We start from the raw sequence: 13,923 nt of genomic DNA, 5'->3' as shown, positions 1-13,923 counted from the left end.
AAACGCGTTTTTGAAAGTCCAAATACACAACATCAACTGCATTGCCCTCATCAACCTTCTCTGTTACCTCATCAAAAACCTCAATCAAGTTAGTAAAACACGATTTGCCTTTAACAAATCTGTGCTGGCTTTCCTTTATTAATTCACACTTGTCCAAGTGACTATTAATTTTGCCCCGGATTATCGTGCCTAAAAGTTTCTCCAGCACCGAGGTTAAACTGACTGACCTATAGTTGCGGGGTTTATCCTTGCACCCTTTTTTTGAACAATGCTGTAACATTTGCAATTCTCCAGTCCTCTGGCACCACCCCCGTATCTAAGGAGGATTGGAAGATTATGAATAGCACCTCTTCAATTTCTGCCCTTACTTCCCTCAGCAACCTGGGATGCATCCCATCTGGACTGGGTGACTTATGTACTTTAAGTACAGCCAGCCTTTCTAGTACCTCCTCTTTATCAATTTTTAGCCCACCCAGTATCTCAACTACCTCTTCTTTTACTGTGACTTTGGCAGCATCTTCTTCCTTGGTAAAGACAGATGCAAAACTCCTTTAGTACCTCAGCCATGCCCTCTGCCTCCATCTCCTTTAATACACTTCAGAAATTTCTCCCCCTCTTTGCCCTTTACACTATTACTATCCCAGTCTATATTAGGATAGTTGAAGTCCCCCATTATCACTACTCTATAGTTCTTGCACTTCTCTGTAATTTCCCTGCAAATTTGCTCCTCTATATCCTTCCCACTATTTGGTGGCCTATAGAATACACCCAGTAGTGTAATGGCGCCTCTATTGTTTCTTAACTCTAACCAAATAGATTCTGTCTTTGACCCCTCAAGGACATCCTCTCTCTCTCTCTCTCTCTCTCTCTCTCTAACACTGCAATATATCCCTTAATCAATACTGCCATGCACCCCCCCTCCTTTTTCCTTCCCTATCTTTCCTGAACACCTTGTATTCAGGAATATTTAGTACCCACTCCTGCCCTTTTTTGAGCCAAGTCTCCTTTATTGCCACTACATCATATTCCCATGTGGCTATTTGCACTTGCAGCTCACCAACCTTATTTACCACGCTTTGTGTGTTTATACACATGCACTGTAAACCTATCTTAGACCGTTTCGTATTCTCTTAGTCTGATCCCACCTAATACTGCACTATTTCTTATTCTAGTGCTATCTGTCTCGCTCCCAATCCTTTGTGTACCTTGTTTCTCCTTTCTAATGCTACATCCTGGTGCCCATCACCCTGCCAAATTAGTTTAAACCCTCCCCCACAGCATTAGTCAACCTCCCTGCGAGGACATTGGTCCCAGCTCTGTTGAGTTGCAAACTGTCTGTCTTGAATAGGTCCCTCCTGCCCCAGAACTAGTCCTAACGCCCCAAGAATCTGAAGCCTTCCCTCTTGCACCATGTCTCTAACCACGCATTAACCTGCCTTGTCTTCCTATTTCTGTACTCACTAGCGCGTGTCACTGAGAGTAATTCAGAGATTACTATCTTTTTGAGGTCCTGCTTTTTAATTTCTTCCTTAGCTCCTGAAACTCTGACCGCAGGACCTCAACCTTTTTCTCTCCTATGTTGTTGGTACCCACATGGACCCCTTCCTCATGAGGGACTCATGTCGGCAGTCACAGAAACTCCTGTCTGTCCCCCTGACTATCTAATCCCCTATAACTACTGCATTTCCACACTTCACTGTGCCCCCATGGTGCCATGCTCCGGACTGCACTCCTTCGAGGTGTCGCCAACTCCACTGGTATTCGATGCTGAATACCGGTTTGAGAGTGTCACACACCCAGAAGATTCCTGCACTGCCTGTCTCTTCCTACCCTTTTGGATGGCCACCCACGTGCTATCCTGAACTCTCTGTGGCTGCGGGGGTGATCACCTCCTGGAATGTACGATCCAGGAAACCTTCAGTCTCCCTTACGCTCTGCAGTAACTCCATCCGCCCCTCAAGCAATCAAACCCTCAGCTTGAGCTCAAGCAACTGGAGGCATTTCCTGTACATGTGGCCCTCCAGGACACATGAAGCATCCTGAAGTTCCCACATGGTGCAGGAATTGCAAGCAATGGGTCTCATCTGCCTGACCATTATATTTAGAAACCTTTTTTTCTAAACTCCCTTTAAGTACTCTATTAATTTACTTACTATTTACTTACCCTGATTAACCTGCCCTTTTATTCCGGGTCTTTCAGAGCTCCTCCTCTCTGTTCGCCGTGATGTCACTCTCTCTCTCTTCTTATGGGACTCAGTGCCGCTTCTCTTGACTCCGCTCCACTCATGCTTTTATACAGATACTTGGGGCTCCTCCCCTGGTATACCTAAGTCCAGGTGATTAATATATATCAAAAGGAGCAGTGGTCCTAATACTGACCCTTGGGGAACACCATTGTATACTTCCCTCCAGTCTGAAAAACAACCGTTCACCACTACTCTCTGCTTTTGGGTAGCTTAGCCAGTTTTGTATCCACGCTGCCACTGTCCCTTTAATCCCATGGGCTTTAATTTTGCTAACAAGTCTATCATGTGATACTTTATCAGATGCCTTTTGAAAGTCCATATACACAACATCAACTGCATGACTCTCATCAACCCTCTCCATTACTTCATCAAAGAACTCAATCAAGTTAGTCAATCATGATTTTCTTTTAACTAATCCATGCTGACTTCCATTTATTAGCCCATACTTTTCCAAGTGCCAATTAATTTTGACCCAGATTATTGTCTCTAAATGTTTCCCCACCACTGACGTTAGGCTGACTGGCCTGTAATTGTCGAGTTTATCTCTCTCCCCTTTATTGAACAGGCGTGTAACATCTGCAATCCTCCAGTCCTCCGGCACTGTCTCCATATCTAAGGAGGATTGGAAGATTGTGGCCAGAGCCTCCGCAATTTCCATCCTTCCTTCCCTCTGTAACCTTGGATGCATCCCATTTGGACCGGGTGACTTTTCTACTTTGAATACTGCCAATCTTTTAATTGCCTTCTCTTTATTTTTATCCTATCCAATATTGCTACTACCTCCTGCTTTACTGCTCCTATGGCAGCATCCTCTTCTCTAGCGAAGACAGATGCAAAGTATTAATTTAGTACTCAGCCATGTCCTCGCTTCCACAAGAAGATCTTTTTTGTCCCTAATCGGTCCCAACCTTCCTTTGACTACCCTTTAACTATTTATATGTTTTAAAAAGACTTTTGGGTTCCCTTTTATGTTAGCTGGTAACCTATTCTCATACTTTCTCCTTGCCCCTCTTATTCCCTTTTTTTTAGGTCTCCTCTGTACTTTCTGTATTCAGCCTGGTTCTCTACTGTATTATGAACTTTACATTCATCATAAGCCTCCTTTTTCTGTTTCATTTTAATCTCTATACTTTAGTCATCCAAGGTGCTCTAGCTTTGGATGCCCTTCCTTTCCCCCTCATAGGAATGTGTCTACTCTGTACCCGAACCAACTCCTCCTTGAAGGCCTCCCATTGTTCAACTACTGTTCCACCTACCAATTTTTGATTCCAATCCACCTGGGCAAGATCCCTTTTTAACTCACTGAACATTTGATTGTTCCTTGTCCTTTTCCATATCTATTCTAAACCTAATAATATTATGATCACTGCTCCCCAAATGCTCCCCCACTGAATCATGCTCCACCTGCCCCACAACTAGATCCAGCACTGTTTCCTTCCTGGTTGGGCTGGAAACACACTGTTCCAGAAAGTTCTCTTGAATACATTTCAGAAATTCCTCCCCCTCTTTGCCCTTTACACTGTTACTGTCCCAGTCTATATTGGGATAATTGAAGTCTCCCATTATCATTACTCTATAGTTCTTGCATCTTTCTGTAATTTGCTCCTCTACCTCCTTCCCACTATTTGGTGGCCTATAGTATACACCCTATGGTGTAATAACTCCTCTATTGTTCCTTAATTCTAATTCTCTGATTAATACTGCCAACCACCCCCCCACCCCCGCCTCACCTCCATTCTTTCCTTCTATATCTTTCCTGAATACCTTGTAGCCAGGAATATTAAGTACCCAATCCTCCCCTTCTTTGAGCCAAGTCTCTGTTATTACCACTATATCATCGTCCCATGTGGTGACTTGAGCCTGCAGCTCACCAACTTTATTTACCACACTAAGTGCATTTACGCACATGCGCACTTAACTCATCTTAGATTGCCCCCTATCTGATCCCTCCTATTTCTGAACTATTCTTTACTCTAGTGCTACCTGCCTTCTGTGCACCTTATTTCTTCTCTCTAATGTTTCATCCTGAAGTAGAGCAGTAGCTTTAGTTTAGGAGTGCTCGGCACAACACAATGGGCTGAATGGCCACCTCATGCTGTAAGCCACTATGGTTCTATGAAACCACAGAAAGCCTTCTATAGCAATTGCTAATTAATTAAATTGAATACTGTAGGCTGTGCTATTAGAACTAATGAAGGTATTCAATCCCCAGCTACTAACTGGAGGGTTTGATTTAGAACTGTCAATCTTTTGTCAAAAGTTTTTTTTTGTTTTCTCAAAAATCTAACTGAGGACTTAAATTTAATGACAAATGACTTACTGTCATGTGATGCAGTACAGTGAGCACCAATATGTATTTGATTCACGTCTCTGAAAAGTTCTGGATTTTTCAGTTTTGCTCGTCAAATTTTGTACTAATGTATCTTTTGAAGCAAGTTTCACAAACTTGTATCTCTCCATTCAGCTGTTCTGTCTGCACTGTCTTTTTGATTCTAATCAGAAGATAATTACAGATTAGGAAGGCTCTTTAGCCCATCTAGTTCATCTGTCCAGATGCTATATTTCCCCCATTGTGGCATCTAAGTGATTCCAGGATTTTTGTGTCTCCAGCACTCTATCTGGAGGTCAGTTCCATGCATTGATATTCTGTGTGTGAAGAAGAACCTCTGCATATCAGTCTTCAATTTTGCTTTCACTAAATTGAACCTGTGATCCCTTGTACTACTCTTGCAATTTAAAGTAATATTCTGGATTTACCTTTTCCATTTCCTTAACCATCTTGTATATCTCTACAAGATCACCTCTCTACCACCTCCGTTCCAAGCAGAAATAGAAAAGTTCAACCTTAACTAGCATTCCCCATTGCACTTTATAGCATGTGCCCGCTGTAGGATCAGCAGGTTGAAGTAAAGTTCATAGAATTGTTAAAATAAGAGTTAGTGTTAAGAGTATTTATAATGTGGTAGGAAAGTGCAGCCTTTTGGTAAGATGCATCTCCACTAGTGAGACTGACCAACTAAATTGTGAAATTCAAGTGACTCGTGGTTTCCTCATGGGTGGAGAGATTGATCAAATCAAGTGGGTGGCTGGAACATGCTATAACACACCCGAATGTTGCAGCACTCTTGAGTCTGACACTGGAAGTCCATCAGTGGGACTTGTACGGAATTTGCAAGCACCCCTGATCCAAAAGGTGAAGCTGGCAGCTGGGACCTTGAGGAATGTTTGGAAGAATCTTTGGTTGAGTCACCGGGGAAGTTGTATTTCATACAGTCACATAACCCAGCAGTCATTTTATCTTGGTTTCGATGAAATTTGTAATGATTTGGCTGCTGAGTGATTGATGCTAGATAGGTGAGGGAAGATTGGTGACTAAAACTACTTCTGTTGGTTCCAATATTCAGTCAACCCATAGCCTAACAATCATTGCACTAGGTGGTGGCTGTTACAATTCTGGCTTTCTCCTTACCCTCTTTATTTATGTTCGCAATTAATTGCGGTTTCAGTAAGTGATCCTGCATCCCCTATGAACTGAAATTTGCAACCCTATATGTGCCGTGAATGGCAATGGTGTGCTACAGGACTAATAATTTTTCTTTTTTTTTAACTGAGATATTTTGCACTGAAAGTCGCATGGGTTACCCACCACACACGTCTGTCCTCTCTGATAAGTGAAAAAACATCACCCTGGACCATATTGTTCAGGTTAAACTCAGAACAAAATCAATGCTATACTGCATACTAATTTATCCTGACTTGAAAATAAGCTTTGGAGTTTTAGAATGCTTTTTTAGAATTTTTCAACTGAGTCTATGAATCCTTACATGGTGCAGTCCATTGCCTCCATGGAGCTCCGTCCTACTACCGTGATTTAGAAATAGACAGCAGGAATGCATGAACTACAGAACAGGGAAACTAGCTGCATATGTACCTCTACCCAATATTATGTAGCTCTTTGCCACCACTTATCAAAGTAGAGCTTTCATGTCACAGTTGTTAAAAGTGAGACATTAACTACCAACTTTTCAAGACCCCCTAATGGGTCAGCCATTGAAGACAATGTCTGTCTCCTCTCTGTGGCAAAGCTGCATATATTATCATTTTACAAACCTCAGATATTGGCCAAACAATTTTTTTGAACTGATGAAGTTCTGTTTACAGACAGTGACATAAACACAGATGGACTATCCTCCTTTCATAAGTCACAGTAAAAGAGGAGGTAGTTGAGATACTGGATGGGCTAAAAATTGATAAGGAGGATGTACCAGAAAGGCTGGCTGTACTTAAAGTAGATAAGTCACCCGGTCCGGATGGGACGCATCCTTGGTTGCTGAGGGAAGTAAGGGTGGACATTGCGGAGGTACTGGCCATAATCTTCCAATCATCCTTAGATACGGGAGTGGTGCCAGAGGACTGGAGAATTGCATCTGTTACACCCTTGTTCAAAACAGCAACTACAGGCCAGTCAGTTTAACCTCGGTGGTGGGGAAGCTTTTAGAAACAATAGTCCGGAACAAAATTAACAGTCACTTGGACAAGTGTGGATTAATAAAGGAAAGTCAGCACGGATTTGTTAAAAGCAAATCATGTTTAACTAACTTGATTAAGTTTTTTGATGAGGTAACAGAGTGTTAATGGGGGCCATGTGTTTGATGTGGTATATATGGACTTCCAAAAGGCTTTTGACAAAGTGCCACACAATAGGCTTGTCAGCAAAGTTGAAGCCCATTGAATTAAAAGGGGCAGTAGCAGCATGGATATGAAATTGGCTAAGTGACAGGAAACAGAGAGTAGTGGTGAACAGTTGTTTTTCGGACTGGAGGAAGGTATACAGTGTTCCCCAGGTGTCTGTACTATGACCACTGCTTTCCTTGATATGTATTAATGACTTGGACTTGGGCGTACAGGGGCAAAATGTCAAAATTTGCAGATGACACAAAACTTGGAAGTTGTAGGGGGTGGTGGTGTGTGTCAGCTTCACCTCTGACTTCTGAGCGGTTCGAATTGCTCCCACTCCCTTGGTTCTAGACCTTGGACTAATTTGGGGGTTGTGACGAAAATGCAGCAGACAACCGGTTTTGGTGCAAGAAACTTCGATCTTTATTCAAGAGAGAAAATACAACACAACAATCTTAACACTCTAATAAAATGGGGAACACTTCGGTACACATGAGGGAAATTACAGTAGAAAGATACCTCACCCCTCCCAATCCCACTTTACTAGCTAAGTTGGACTCTAAAGGACCAGAGATAATGCTCACCAAACGAATCCTTGACAATAACTCACCCAGAGGTAAGTCAGGAATAGATTGTAGAGTGGAAACTTTGCGGATCTTCGGTTTTCTCCCGAGTTGGTTTTCTTTGGTCGCGGTGGCCCAATATTACCCGGTTGGTTGGTGGTAATATTCGGTTGGTTGTTTCGTAAGGCCCTTGTTGCCGCGAGGTGTCTGATGGTCACTGGGGCTGTTGCTCTGGTTTCTTCTTGTGTGTTGATCTGCTTCTAGAGCTGCTGACCTTCTCTGATGAACTGCTTTTCTGCTGCCCCCTTTTGCCTTGTTGAACTGTCGTCTCTCGAGCTGTCTAACTCCTGGCTGAACTGAACTGCTTTGCACTTGCAGGTCAGGCTGACCGGTTCTCTCACATAGGGTTCGTTGGTTTCGCTGGAAGCTGCCCTCCTCCAAGAGACAGGCAGAACAAGAGAAGCCGAACACAAAAGACAAACACAAGCCAGAGTGAAGAGAACACCCGAGCAAGAGAGGTTTCGAGTTTCCATTTATATATCCCTCCTCTCACAATGGTCTTCGTCACTTAAAAAAGGCACTTCATGTCTGTTTAAACAGTTCTTACATAGTCCTTAAGAATCTTTGATGGCTTTTGATGGTCTCTCATCATGTTGCAATTGCTTTTCTCGATGGGACATTGTTAATTTCAATTTGTAGAGCTTGCCACACAAGGCTTTCTTTTGTATCCAAGGTCCTAGGTGTTGATCGGTTTCGCTTTAAAACAAAGACATGGCCCCACCATGTCTGGAGCAGTTGCCTCTTTCAATGGCCTACTGCCTTTCAAATTAGTGCTGAGTGTTGACCACCTGCTGTAGGTTTTGCATTAAAACAGAGACATGTCTGAAACAGTAATTCTCCCACATTCCACTGTGCGTGTTGTTGATTCGTCTGGTGACCTCTCACCTATCCTTCCATCTTAGGATTTTAGTCAATGGCCAAAGTTTTCCATACTCAGGGAAAAGGTGAATGCCCAGAATTCTTACAGTCGCCCCTACGAGGAAGTGAGTCCCTTAAAGGACGTGGATTCCTCGAAAAGTACTTTTCCCTGGTTGATGCTTCCTGGTGCGGAGCGTGTGTGAGTCGGCCCAATATTTCATCACTCTGAAATGGTTAGAAAAGAGTCCATAGTCCTTTTCTTTAGGGTTTTTCTCCAAGTTTTGGGGGATCTGTGAATTTTGAGAATCTTACATTGTGTAGTGAGGAGGATAGTGTTAGATTTCAAAAGGACATAGACAGGCTGGTGGAATGGACGAACACGTGGCAGATGAAATTTAATGCATAGAAGTGTGAAGTGATACGTTTTGGTAGGAAGAACGAAGAGAGGCAATATAAACTGAAGGGTACAATTCTAAGGGGGGTGCAGGAACAGAGAGACCTGGGGGGATATGTGCACAGGTCATTGAAGGTGGCAGGGCAGATTGAGAAAGCGATTTTTTTTTTTAAATGCTTACGGGATTCTGGGCTTTATAAATATAGGCATAGAGTACAAAAGCAGAGAAATTATGATGAACCTTTATAAAACATTGGTTCAGCCACAACTGGAGTTTTGTGTCCAATTCTGGGCACCGCACTTTAGGAAGAATGTGAAGGCCTTGGAAAGGGTGCAGGAAAGATTTACTAGAATGGTTCCAGGGATGAGGGACTTCAGTTACGTGGATAGACTGGTGAAGCTGCGGTTGTTCTCCTTGGAGCAGAGAAGGTTGAGAGGAGATTTGATCGAAGTGCTCACAATCATGAGTGGTCTAGACAGAGTAGATAGAGGGAAACTGTTCCCATTGGCGGAAGGGTCGAGAACCAGAGGACACAGATTTAAGGTGGTTGGCAAAAGAACCAAAGGCGACATGAGGAAAAACTTTTTTACACAGTGAGTGGTTATGATCTGGAATGCACTGCCTGAAATGGTGGTGGAGGCAGATTGAATCGTGGCTTTCAAAAGGGAAATGGATAAGTACTTGACAGAAAAAAATTTGCAGGGTTACGTTGAAAGGACGGGGAAGTGGGACTAGCTGGATTGCTCTTGCAGAGAGCCAGCACAGACTTGAAGGGCTGAATGGCCTCCTCCTGTGCTGTTATGATTCTATGAAGTCAGTTAACTCCAGGCAGCACTGTGTATTGTTTACACACCAGAACTGAAGACAAAGAAAAGAGAAACAACTAAGAGTTTTGTATTAAATTTACCACGCTTGGTAGTACTAAAAATCGATGATATATATATACAGAAATGTTAATATGAGGTAGGATGGAGCTCTGCTGTCATCACAGTGGTAAATAAAGTTTATCTTTGTTTGCAACCCTGGTTTCTGTGTACTTGTGTAAATAGTAAAGAGAGCCCAAACACCAAGATGTAGGAATTGTTTCTGGCAAATCAGCAAAAACAACAGAACCTGCTCTGTAATGTGATTTGATTATTGTGATATTACTGCAAAAATGCTTTTTTATCTACTATAATATTAGTGTTTTGTATTTTTCCCATCAATTCATTGCAGGCAAATATGGAAAAACTCCTCTTATATGGCCATAGTACCAGCCACCAGGACTGGTAGAGCACCTGGTAGTCCTGTATAATTAAAAATAGTGTCTAGTGTAAGATGTGGGAAATGTATGTTATGCTTGAAAATGTCACATATGGAAAGTGTATATAACACTTGTGCCTCATTGGCTCAAAGGAACAAATCACAACAAATTACTGTTGACTGAATGACACCAAATGCCTGAAATATTATTAATAATAATCAGCTAACAGGTACCAATAAACATCTTGAAAAAAGGAGAAAATGAACCAATGAAATTACTCAAAATAATTTCTTTACACCAGATTTGGATGGTATTTTCTTTCTTCACTCAAGTCACAGATCCATAGAAGTTTACATCACAGAAGGAGACCATTTGGCCTTTCCTGTCTCTGCCAGCTCTTTTCTAGAACAATCCAAAGCCTGTCCTGCACTCTTCCCATAGCCTTGTATCTTCCTCTGCTTCAAACATTTATCCAAACATATATAGGGCTAAAAATAACATACATGAAAAAATTACATAACTTATTTTAAAATAAAGAAAAATTAAATTTGTCCAAATTAATTTCAGGTATGCCTGCAAGAAATTGTCCCTGCATGGGGCTGATCCTCTTCAGTTGAACCTGGGGCTTGAGTACTGCTTCAGTGTCAGATTTGGAAATTTGATCTGGGTGTTGGGGATTTCCAGCTGTTGTGGAGAAATTGCATCATGATCTTGTATTCACCATCTAAGCTGAGTGCACCATAATATGTCACATGACAACCAGGAAGCACTGGTTTACGGTGCTTCTTATTTTTATTACATGGGATTCCAAGATTTTTACTGGTGTTTTGGGATTACATTCTGCAATTTCATTTTTATTAAAACTGTAAATGATTGGGCCATTTATAATCTGTTAGATAACACACAGTCTAATACTCATTGTATGAATGAGATAGACCTCCAAATGACTTAGTTATATTTCAAACTTCTAATGTAACTTCATAGATTTCACACTGGGGAAAATAAATATATCTACAGCCTAGAAATTATGGTTTGTAATATTAGTGTATAAACACTTTTACTTTGTTTTAAACTAGTTAACACCTCTGTTAAAATAGCAGACAAAACAATGTCACATGAATACATTAAGTTTTTGTATGCTTGTATCACAAATCTTAATTTCTAGGTTCAATGTAATTTTAAAAAAAGTGTTGCTTTTGAGCAAGCTGATTTATTATCATGGGACCATATCATGGGAACAATCAACCAATAGAAGTAACAAATTAGTTGCCATGGATGTAATGACAAATAAGCACTTTTTTCTTTCCGAGTTGCACGCTTGCCATTCATCCCAAGTCTTGCCAGAAGGTCGGAAATAATTACTGAGTACTGGCCTGTTTGTGGTAGGCTTCTTGAAAGATTTCACTCTTGCCTAACACTAAGAGAACAGAGAAAAAAATCATTATGTTGTAAAACCTTTTAAAGATTTCATATCTATTTATTGCATGAAATATTTTATTTAACTTTTTTAGTTTCCTGTTGCCATTTCTAAGCTCTTGCAGGTCCAAGCCACTGAAAAGCTTTCAATGAGGCTACAAATTTCATGATGTTCAAATTAAAAGGACCATAAATATTTTGTTCCTATTTACCAAAACTGAAGAGCAAACATGTCAAAATACTCCAAACCCCTTTTTCCACATTTTCTCCATGATAAATTATATAGAATCATTGGCCCCGATATTCCCGTGGAGGGAGTGGGGGCACGTGTTTGGGGGGGGGGGGGGGGGGTAGCAGGAAATTCTGGGAAGGTGGAGGTCCTGCTAAATTCGAAGCAGGACCTTGTTATCATTTTTTACAATTACGTTTCCTGCCTGGTAGCTGGACAGATTGACAGGCTGGACGGGAAAGCCTGCAATAGAAGGCCACAGCTGGGTACCGTTGGATTGAAGAGGTGGTAGGCAAAGATCGCGGGGCATAAGGGGTGGGTCGTCAAAGATCATGGGGTGTAAGGCATGGGATTGCGGTTTTGGAGGAGGAGGGTCGGCCGATTGCTGCAGAAAATTTGCTTGATGGGCCAAGGGGAGCTCTCCTGCTCCTTCTGGCTCACAATCAGTGCTATGAAAAGCATTTACCTGCTTGATCCAGCTATTCCCGTCTCCATTCAGCTGCCGGGTTTCCCGAGTGCTAGGAAGCCTGGCTGACCAGCATTACGTTTAAATCAGGCTCCCATCTGCGCTGTGGAAGCCTGATTTTAAATATTATAATGAACTGTCCGCCTCTTGACAGCGGGCCACAGACGAGGCATGCAACACGCCGCCGTAGAAATGACGGCAGGCACATATGCGGCGGGTTGGTGTTGGTGCCGGGTTATGCGATTTAAAATTTTGAACCCACCCCTCGACCCTCCCACCCGTAGTGTGTTAAAGTTCCCCTGCATAGAATCATACAGCACTGAAGGAGGCCATTCGGCCCATCGTGCCTGTGCCAGCTCTTTGAAAAAGCTATCCAATTAGTCCCACACCCTTGCTCTTTCCCCATAGCCCTGCAAATTTTCCCTTTTCAAGTATTTATCTGATTCCCTTTTGAAATTTCAGGCAGTGCATTCCAGATCATAACCACTCGCTGCGTAAAAGATTTCTCCTCCTCTTTGGTTCTTTTGCCAATTACCTTAAATCTGTGTCCTCTGGTTATTGACCCTCTTCCAGTGGAAACCGAGCAAATAGGGAGAAACTATCAAAACCCCTCAAAATTTTGAACACCTCTATCTAATCTCCCCTTAACCTTCTCTGCTCTAAAGAGAACAATCTCTCCACATAACTGAAGTCCCCCATCCCTGGTACCAGGGATTCTAGTAAACCTCCTCTGCACCCTCTCCAAGGCCTTGACATCCTTTCTAAAGTTTGATGCCCAGAATTGGGCACAGTACTCCAGCTGAGGCCTAACCAGTGATTTATAAACGTTTAGCATAACTTCCTTGCTTTTGTACTCTATGCCTCTATTTATAAAGCCAAGGATCCCATGTGCTTTTTTTTAAAAAACAGCCTCATCAACTTGTCCTGCCACCTTCAAAGATTTGTGTATGTAAACCCTCAGGATTCGCTGTTCCTGCACATATTTTAAACTGGTACCATGGGAGATGAACTAATACATATTTATATCCCTGTATACATGCACTGTCCAGTTATCTTGTTACATACATTTACTAAGATTGTTGGTTAAGTTTTTTTTTAAATTTAATTTTGTCCTCAATCTTTTTCTGTCTGATAAATGTCCTGATCATCCAACCACCTTCTCGTTGATGACTGTCCAGGAGTAGAAAAGTTTATTTTTTTGTAAATCTTTGTGGAATGAAAACTGCACTACCAAATATGCACTAGCACATTTTTTCCAATACAAACATTAAAAAAAAATTCTCTTAAGTGTCATCTATTTATCTGCTCAGTTGAAAGAGAGCAGCACTATGCTGCCATTTTTGTTAAGCTAGCCCCAAAATTGCAGTGTGATTATCTCGGTCCAATTTTGACCTTGACCGTAACAATACAATGAGGCCACTTCCAAGAGTAAGCTTTGTGACTGTGGGAGTAGAGCGAGATCGGGAGGTGATAAAGCAGCGGCGGCGATAAAGCCCGAGAGTGGAGCGGGAGAGGCGATAAAGCCCGAGAGTGGAGCGGGAGAGGCGATAAAGCCCGAGAGTGGAGCGGGAGAGGCGATAAAGCCCGAGAGTGGAGCGGGAGAGGCGATAAAGCCCGAGAGTGGAGCGGGAGAGGCGATAAAGCCCGAGAGTGGAGCGGGAGAGGCGATAAAGCCCGAGAGTGGAGCGGGAGAGGCGATAAAGCCCGAGAGTGGAGCGGGAGAGGCGATAAAGCCCGAGAGTGGAGCGGGAGAGGCGATAAAGCCCGAGA

The 13,923-nt window shown here is 42.4% G+C and overlaps 1 protein-coding gene across 1 annotated transcript in view; it reads left to right on the top strand.

Moving 5' to 3' along the window:
- The window catches only part of iqck (IQ motif containing K), a 128,135-nt gene that overhangs the window by 6,255 nt on the left and 107,957 nt on the right, over positions 1-13,923 (top strand). The window lies entirely within an intron of this gene.

The sequence above is a fragment of the Heptranchias perlo genome, chromosome 22, assembly GCF_035084215.1.
Source record: "Heptranchias perlo isolate sHepPer1 chromosome 22, sHepPer1.hap1, whole genome shotgun sequence".
Taxonomy (NCBI): domain Eukaryota; kingdom Metazoa; phylum Chordata; class Chondrichthyes; order Hexanchiformes; family Hexanchidae; genus Heptranchias; species Heptranchias perlo.
This window is presented reverse-complemented; position numbering and strand designations above follow the sequence as displayed.